Source organism: Staurois parvus, unplaced genomic scaffold (genome assembly GCF_062004578.1).
Source record: "Staurois parvus isolate SC_StPar_1 unplaced genomic scaffold, SC_StPar_1.0 ptg000935l, whole genome shotgun sequence".
In the NCBI taxonomy this organism is placed as follows: domain Eukaryota; kingdom Metazoa; phylum Chordata; class Amphibia; order Anura; family Ranidae; genus Staurois; species Staurois parvus.
In genome coordinates this window covers 483,811-491,706 of record NW_028318731.1, presented here as the reverse complement: position 1 = coordinate 491,706, position 7,896 = coordinate 483,811, and the positions used below count along the sequence as shown (strand labels likewise).

The following is a 7,896-nucleotide window of genomic DNA, read 5'->3' as shown; positions in this document are numbered from 1 at the left end:
GGAAGGACGGCGGGCAAGGAGGGCAAGGGAGGGGACAGGAGGGACCGGAAGGGAAGGAGGGAAGGAGGGAAGGGCAGTGCAGGGACGGAGGGACAGGGAAGGAGGCGGGAAGGAGGGACGGCCCGGACAGGGGGGCAAGGAAGGCCAGGGGGGCCGGAAGGACGGGGGGAAGGCAAGGAAGGGGGGACAGGACCGGAACGGGGGGACGGACAGGGAAGGGGGGCAGGCAGGAACCCTTCCTTTTTTCCTTCCTTCCTTTTTTCCTTCCTTCCTTTTTTCCTTCCTTCCTTTTTTTCCTTCCTTCCTTTTTTCCTTCCTTCCTTTTTCCTTCCTTCCTTTTTTCCTTCCTTCCTTTTTCCTTCCTTCCTTTTTTTCCTTCCTTCCTTTTTTCCTTCCTTCCTTTTTTTCCTTCCTTCCTTTTTTCCTTCCTTCCTTTTTTCCTTCCTTCCTTTTTTCCTTCCTTTTTCCTTCCTTCCTTTTTTCCTTTTTTCCTTCCTTTTTTCCTTTTTCCTTCCTTTTTTCCTTTTTTCCTTCCTTTTTTCCTTTTTTCCTTCCTTTTTTCCTTTTTTCCTTCCTTTTTTCCTTTTTTCCTTCCTTTTTTCCTTCCTTCCTTTTTTCCTTTTTTCCTTCCTTTTTTCCTTTTTTCCTTCCTTTTTTCCTTCCTTCCTTTTTTCCTTTTTTCCTTCCTTTTTTCCTTCCTTCCTTTTTTCCTTTTTTCCTTCCTTTTTTTCCTTCCTTCCTTTTTTCCTTTTTTCCTTCCTTTTTTCCTTTTTCCTTCCTTTTTTCCTTCCTTCCTTTTTCCTTTTTTCCTTCCTTTTTTCCTTCCTTCCTTTTTCCTTTTTTCCTTCCTTTTTTCCTTCCTTCCTTTTTTCCTTTTTTCCTTCCTTTTTTCCTTTTTCCTTCCTTTTTTTCCTTCCTTTTTTCCTTTTTTCCTTCCTTTTTTCCTTCCTTTTTTCCTTTTTTCCTTCCTTTTTTCCTTCCTTTTTTTCCTTTTTTCCTTCCTTTTTTCCTTCCTTTTTTCCTTTTTTCCTTCCTTTTTCCTTCCTTTTTTCCTTTTTTCCTTCCTTTTTTCCTTCCTTTTTTCCTTTTTTCCTTCCTTTTTTCCTTCCTTTTTTCCTTTTTTCCTTCCTTTTTTCCTTCCTTTTCTCCTTTTTTCCTTCCTTTTTTCCTTCCTTTTCTCCTTCTTCTTTTCCTTCCTTCCTTCTCCTATAGTTTGTACATTAGTTACAATACAACTTCTTACAAGAGGAAACCGAGGGCCCTGCTCATTAGCGCTTACAATCTAGGACAGGGGTCTCCAAACTATGGCCCTCCAGGTATTGAACTGCAAGTCCCACGAGGCCTTGCAAGACTCGCAGAGGCATGATGGGACTTGTAGTACTTCAACAGCTGGAGGGCCATAGTTTGGAGACCTGTGATCTAGGAAATGCTTTCACATTTCTGCAACATTGTAACTTTGTACGTCAACTGAAACTCAAAATCTGGCTTGACACAAGGGTGCCTGATCTATAATCTGTGTGTATGTGGGGAAAGGGGGGGTTCCAAGTTGGTGAATATCACCTAGAATGCTCATTGAGAGTCTGCAGAGCAAACCGTTGGTTGGCAGTGGCCCAGGGTCTTCTGAACTACAGGATCGTTCTACAGTAAAGCAGGCATGGGTAAGGGGGAGAAGTTTACTGTTCAGCAGGTAATGAGGGTCTCCATTCTATAACTCACTAGCAGGTTTTTGCGCACTTTGGAACCTCTCCCATGACCTCTAACTCTCTGTGAATTTCTGATGTGGACCCCTAAATGACGCACTCTTTTCCATTGTTGGGCAGCGTTAGTACGGAGATAGACCAGGGCAAAAGGTTAAGCCATGCATACAGATTAGATGGCGGTCGAAGTTTCGACTGGCGAACAATCGTTTATGCAAACAATCATTGCATGCTTGGATTGCTCAAGTGTACATGTTAATGCCAGTGGAGAAGGGAAGAATATCCAGACAACCCCAGTGCTGGCCTAATCCCAGGGCATCAATACCAACTGGGTTAGCAAATTCAAACCAGACAAAGAAGTTCCCCCGAGAACTTTCAGCCACGGGGGATATCATCACCATAATACTTTCCTATGCTGGCTGAGAAAATGTTGTGCTTGTAGGTATCTAGTGAATATTCGGCCGTTTATACACATGCAGATCACTTAGATGAACCCAACACACTGGGTCATGGCCTTATGGAATCCTGGCAATTGGAATAATATGGCAATTATTTTACCTTTTCTAACTCAATTCCAGTCTTGTGATGTCGTTACCTCTACCATACAGCATGGCCAGGTTGGTTTTCTCTTCTGTAGTACACATGTCAAAAGAGGAGCGTGGAGGGGTGGGCTGCCATACTACCATTTTGGCAATGTCTGACTTGTGCAGAAGCTTCCTGTAATAAAGACCGGTCACTGCTGCTCTCTCTTCTTGTGCCGGGTGACTGGTCTTGTCTCCGCCCCTCTTGTGTTCTGCAGGTAGCCTGTAGTGGGTGGAGCCTGCTTGGTCCCTCCCAAAATTCTGCTCTCTGCACAGGCTATGAACAACACTAATTACTGTACGTCATAGGCCCTAAAGAAGAAAAAAAAATTCACATTAACATATAATATATATCCCCTATGACAGGGCTTGAAAAAGCCGCTCGCCAAATTAGAGGGGAAATCCTTGTGTGGCAAGCAAAGATGGAGCGGCTCCACCTGTGCGCTCCAAGCCTCATTGTGAAGCCGAGTTCCTGTTTCCAGCTTCTCCTTCGGCACTGCCATTACACTGGCAGCGCCACTGAGGGGACGGGTGCAGGAGAGGTCTGCTCTCCTCCGCTGAGAGGCGAGGCCCGCTCTCCCCTGCCTTGGGGGACACGAGGCGAGGCCCGCTCTATGATGTAGGCAAAAATTTAAAGAAAAAATTTCACATTTAAAATATAATCTATATATCCCCTATCTCATAGGGGATATATACAGTGGGGATCAAAAGTTTGGGCACCCCAGCTAAAAATTTGTATTAATGTGCATAAAGAAGCCAAGGAAAGATGGAAAAATCTCCAAAATGCATCAAATTACAGATTAGACATTCTTATAATATGTCAACAAAAGTTAGATTTTATTTCCATCATTTACACTTTCAAAATAACCGAAAACAAAAAAATGGCGTCTGCAAAAGTTTGGGCACCCTGCAGAGTTAATATCTTGTACTGCCCCCTTTGGCAAGTATCACAGCTTGTAAACGCTTTTTGTAGCCAGCCAAGAGTCTTTCAATTCTTGTTTGAGGTATCTTTGCCCATTCTTCCTTACAAAAGTCTTCCAGTTCTTTGAGATTTCTGGGCTGTCTGTCACGCACGGCTCTTTTAAGGTCTATCCATAGATTTTCAATTATGTTGAGGTCAGGAGATTGTGAAGGCCATGGCAAAACCTTCAGTTTACGCCTCTTGATGTAATCCCCCGTGGATTTTGAGGTGTGTTTAGGATCATTATCCATTTGTAGAAGCCATCCTCTCTTTAACTTCAGCTTTTTCACAGATGGCATCAAGTTACCATCCAAAATTTGCTGAAATTTTATTGAATCCATTTTTCCTTCTACTCGTGAGATGTTCCCTGTGCCACTGGCTGCAACACAACCCCAAAGCATGATTGATCCAACCCCATGCTTAACAGTTGGACAGAGGTTCTTTTCATTAAATTCTGTGCCCCTTCTCCAAACGTACCTTTGCTCATTCCGGCCAAAAAGTTCAATTTTAACCTCATCGGTCCACAGAACGTGTTTCCAAAATGCATCAGGCTTGTCTATATGTTCATTTGCAAAGTTCAAACGATGATTTTTGTGGTGAGGACGTAGAAGAGGTTTTCTTATAGCCTTCTCCAGCTTTCTATAGCCTTCTCCAGCTTTGTGAGCGTCAACTATTTTCAGTTTCAGTTTTCTAGACAACTGCTTAGAAGAACCCATGGTGCTGATTGTTGGGGCAAGGTCAGATGAGTCCGGGCATTTAAAACCTTTGAGATTGACATCACCCGGTCTTCCCAGACGATGATTGAGAACAATCCATGACACTGGCAGGTCTCAGCTTTGCAAAGGGGGCAGTGCATGCTATAAATTCTGCAGGGTGCCCAAACTTTTGCAGACGCCATTTTTTTGTTTCTGTTATTTCTGAAAGTGTAAATGATGGAAATAAAATCTAACTTTTGTTGACATATTATAAGAATGTCTAATCTGTAATTTGATGCCTTTTGGAGATTTTTCCATCTATCCTTGGCTTCTTTATGCACATTAATACAAATTTTTAGCTGGGGTGCCCAAACTTTCGATCCCCACTGTATATAAAATTTTAATGTGAATTTTTTTTTTTTTTTTTCTTAAATATTGTTTTGTGCCTAGAGTTCAGCTTAAAGTTTTCAGATCCCAGGGACTATAACACTTGCCTTTCCTTGTCCTTCTTTTTTTTTTTTTTTTTTTTTTTTTTTTTTTGAGGGGGGGGGGGGGGGGGGGGGCAAGGGCTGGGGAGGATACATACAGCTTCAAAGAAACCTATATACTCTACGGTTACAGCCTACTGCAACCAAGCCACCTGCAGGATTAAAAGGACACCTGTTCCCCACCCCCCAGAAGTATACTGTCATTATTCAAAGTGCAAAAGCTTTAAATTAAAAAAATGTAAAAAAATTGGGTAAAAAAAACTTAGCTTTATTTCTATTTTTGTTCTGGCCAGCAAAATACAAAATAAAAATGAGAATTTTGGAATTTGTACCACAACAGAGAGGCATAAAAAAAGATCTTGTGACCCGCACTGCAGCTTTCAGTGCTGTGTATTTTGTGCTTTTGTGTGTGAGGCCACTCAGTATATGCACACAGGTGTCTGCTTAAAAAAAAAAAAAAAAAAAAAAAGGCACCAGCAAATAAAATACCCGCCATGGGGGCCCTTTTTGCTATTCTTGAGTTTCATGCCATGAATGCTTTGTTTGTTTTTTGTTTTTGCGAATTCTGTGTACAGCTTGGTTTGACCAGGCTCCACATTTCCAGAAAATTTTAGTAAAATTTTGTATTTATTATTTTTATTTATTTTTATTTTTTATTTAAATATATATATATTATATTTTTATTTTGTCTTTTGAGTTTCCAGAAATGTATGTTTTATTGCATGTCTACGTAGTCTAAACTTGAAATCTTTGCTGCATTGTTACAGGTTTCTTTCCAGTGAAGAAGAAGTCAAAAGTTGTGCCGGCACTTTGTGACAAGTTACATTCGAGGTCTCCCATCCTGACAGAGCACACGCCGCGCAAGATGCTCCGATGACTGAGGTACGGAGATATCCCACCAATCTCATTATTTGTAGAGACGGTTTACATTCTATAAGTGTTTTCTCACTAGGCTTTCATCTGAAACTTCCAAGGCTAGAGCTTCAAAGGAGGCCTTTTTCCCCCCCCCCCCCCCCCCCTTTGTAGCTTACATATGTTGGTTAGTCAGTTAGAGATTGACCAATACAAGGTCACCCAGTGCCCAGGGTGAGTATACGAAAACTGCACCATTGCCCTCCCCCCCGGTCAAGATGGGGAAAAAAAATTGAAAACCTCTTCAAATTAAATTTTTATTCAAGTCAAAACAGAGTTCAACCACAGCTGCCCCTTGGGAGGGGGGGGGGGACCCTAGCCCGCCAGCCGTGACGGCTATTGAGGTACGTCGCTTGAAGTTGGGTTCTACCGCACCATACCAATTTACTCAGAATTTTGGTCCTGTTGCAGCAGGAAGAGAAGAGTAAAAAGCCTCATCCTTGGTAGAGGTGGCGGTAATAATAATACCCCTAACAGAGGTTTCAGTGGCCACAAAAATAACCCCAGCGTTGGATGCAGCAATAACCCCCGGCAGTGGTGTCTGTGTGGATGCAGGGATAACCCCCGGCAGTGGTGTCTGTGTGGATGCAGGGATAACCCCCGGCAGTGGTGTCTGTGTGGATGCAGCAATAACCCCCCAGCAGTGGTGTCTGTGTGGACGCAGGGGTAACCCCCCAGCAGTGGTGTCTGTGTGGACGCAGGGGTAACCCCCCAGCAGTGGTGTCTGTGTGGACGCAGGGGTAACCCCCCCCCAGTGGTGTCTGTGGACTCAATTGCAGAGTATCCAGTACATTGATATGTCAATCGTGTGGCTTTTGTGTATTTTAAGGTTTTATGCACATTTGCAAGCGCCGGGCATACAAACATACAGCCGTTCATTACTATGGGGTGACTGTGTCTCCTGGGTCCGGAATTATGCCTCCATTTTATATTGTGTCCACATGCATGCGGTTTTATTGGACAAAGTTGCAGTCGTTTCATGAGTCTTGTCCTCATTTTTCAAGTTGCAATGACACTTGAGGCATGCTAAAGTGACCTCGGAGTCCATATTGGCTCATATCACTTTAGCATGCCCAAAGTGATATTGCAGGTTGATTTCAACCACCACCTTGTGTGTTTTTTAATTGTTTATTTGGGTTTTTGTTTTGTTTTTTAATTTTGTTTGCATTTGTTTTTTTTTTTTGTTTGTTTATTTGTATTTTATTATATTTTTTTTTTTGTGTTTTGTTTTTTTTTCCCTCCTGTTAAGGTCTGCTATAATTTACAAGTCGTCCTGATAATTTTTAGCTTGGCTGGAGCGATCTGCCCTACCAGCACCAAGGCTGTGACTGGCTCCTAGCGACTGTGTCTTGGTCACTTCCATGTGGCTGAGGATCTCCTAGAAGGTCACATTTTCCACTGAGCTCGGTGTCCTATGATCTCAGTTTTCCAGCCCTGACCGATAATTTTCCTTCTCTTCTCATCCCCGCAGATTTGCACTTACAGAGCTGCCCAAACCTCAGCACAATGGAGGAGACTGGGACAAGCCGGAGAGTCTCCCTGAGCCGTCAACCTACGAGGACGCCTCTGTCTGTGAAATGAAAAAAGACGGGCAAAAACAGAACGAAAAAAGAAAAAATCAGCAGCCAATGAGCACGAACTGTGATTTTACAAAAGATGTGTAGAACTGCTGTGGCTGGCATTCCCTTCTGAAAATGCGAGTTGCCTGGCCGCCATGCTCATCCGTTAATCTCATTCCTTTCTGAGCCACTGACCTGGGACAAGTATGCGGCTCAGGAGTTCCTACTATATTTGCTCCAGGTCAGCGACTCCCAAGAACTCAAGCCACAGACAGACCGGGATATGGCATTTTTAGAAGAAAATTTGGAATGGCAGCCCCTTTTTTTTTTTTTTTTTTTTAAACACAAGCTTTCTTTTTAAAAGGGCACGTCCACCCAAAACTGATATTTCACTTGGAGAGTTGAATCACTTTTTAGGTTCCTTTATTAATCTGCAAATCCTCTAATTTAATGCATACAACTAATAATTGACCAAAAAGTGTAATATATTTCCCCTTTAATTAAATTCAATTTATTTTAAAATAATCTTTGAAAGCCCATACTTCATAAAAAAAAAAAAAAAGAAAAAAAATATTGATATGCAAGGTGACCTGCGGGCTGCATGCTTGCTTGTGATCAGCCTTTGTATAACTGACTACTAAGCCAGGAGGTAGCGTCTCCGCTAGGAGAGAAGGGGGCGTTTCCCACCTTGCATTTTGTGGAAACTGATCTCTCCAGCTCTTTTCCCCCCCCCCCCCCCGTGTTCTCACTGAGCTGTTCTCTAACGCACCATCAGAGCTACTGCTCTTACCGACAGCAAATGGTAAATGTGACATTTTTATGCTAAAAAATTTGTTTTGTAATTGGGGTGGGGGTAAAACTAATAAATATAATAAAGAAAATATTTTACATTTTTGTTTAATATTTTTTTTTTTTCCTTAATTGCAAACTGAAAAGTTTCAAGTGCTGAAAATTTTTTTTATATTAAATAATTATAAATTAAAATAAAAAACAAAACCTAATA

General features: G+C 42.2%; 1 long non-coding RNA gene across 1 annotated transcript; it reads left to right on the top strand.

The window, feature by feature from the left end:
• Nucleotides 1-5,180: 5,180 nt before the first annotated feature.
• LOC149441920 (uncharacterized) lies at nucleotides 5,181-7,230 on the top strand. Its single transcript, XR_016307272.1, has 2 exons — nucleotides 5,181-5,304; nucleotides 6,806-7,230. It is a non-coding gene; the product is annotated as an uncharacterized LOC149441920 (long non-coding RNA).
• Nucleotides 7,231-7,896: the final 666 nt, after the last annotated feature.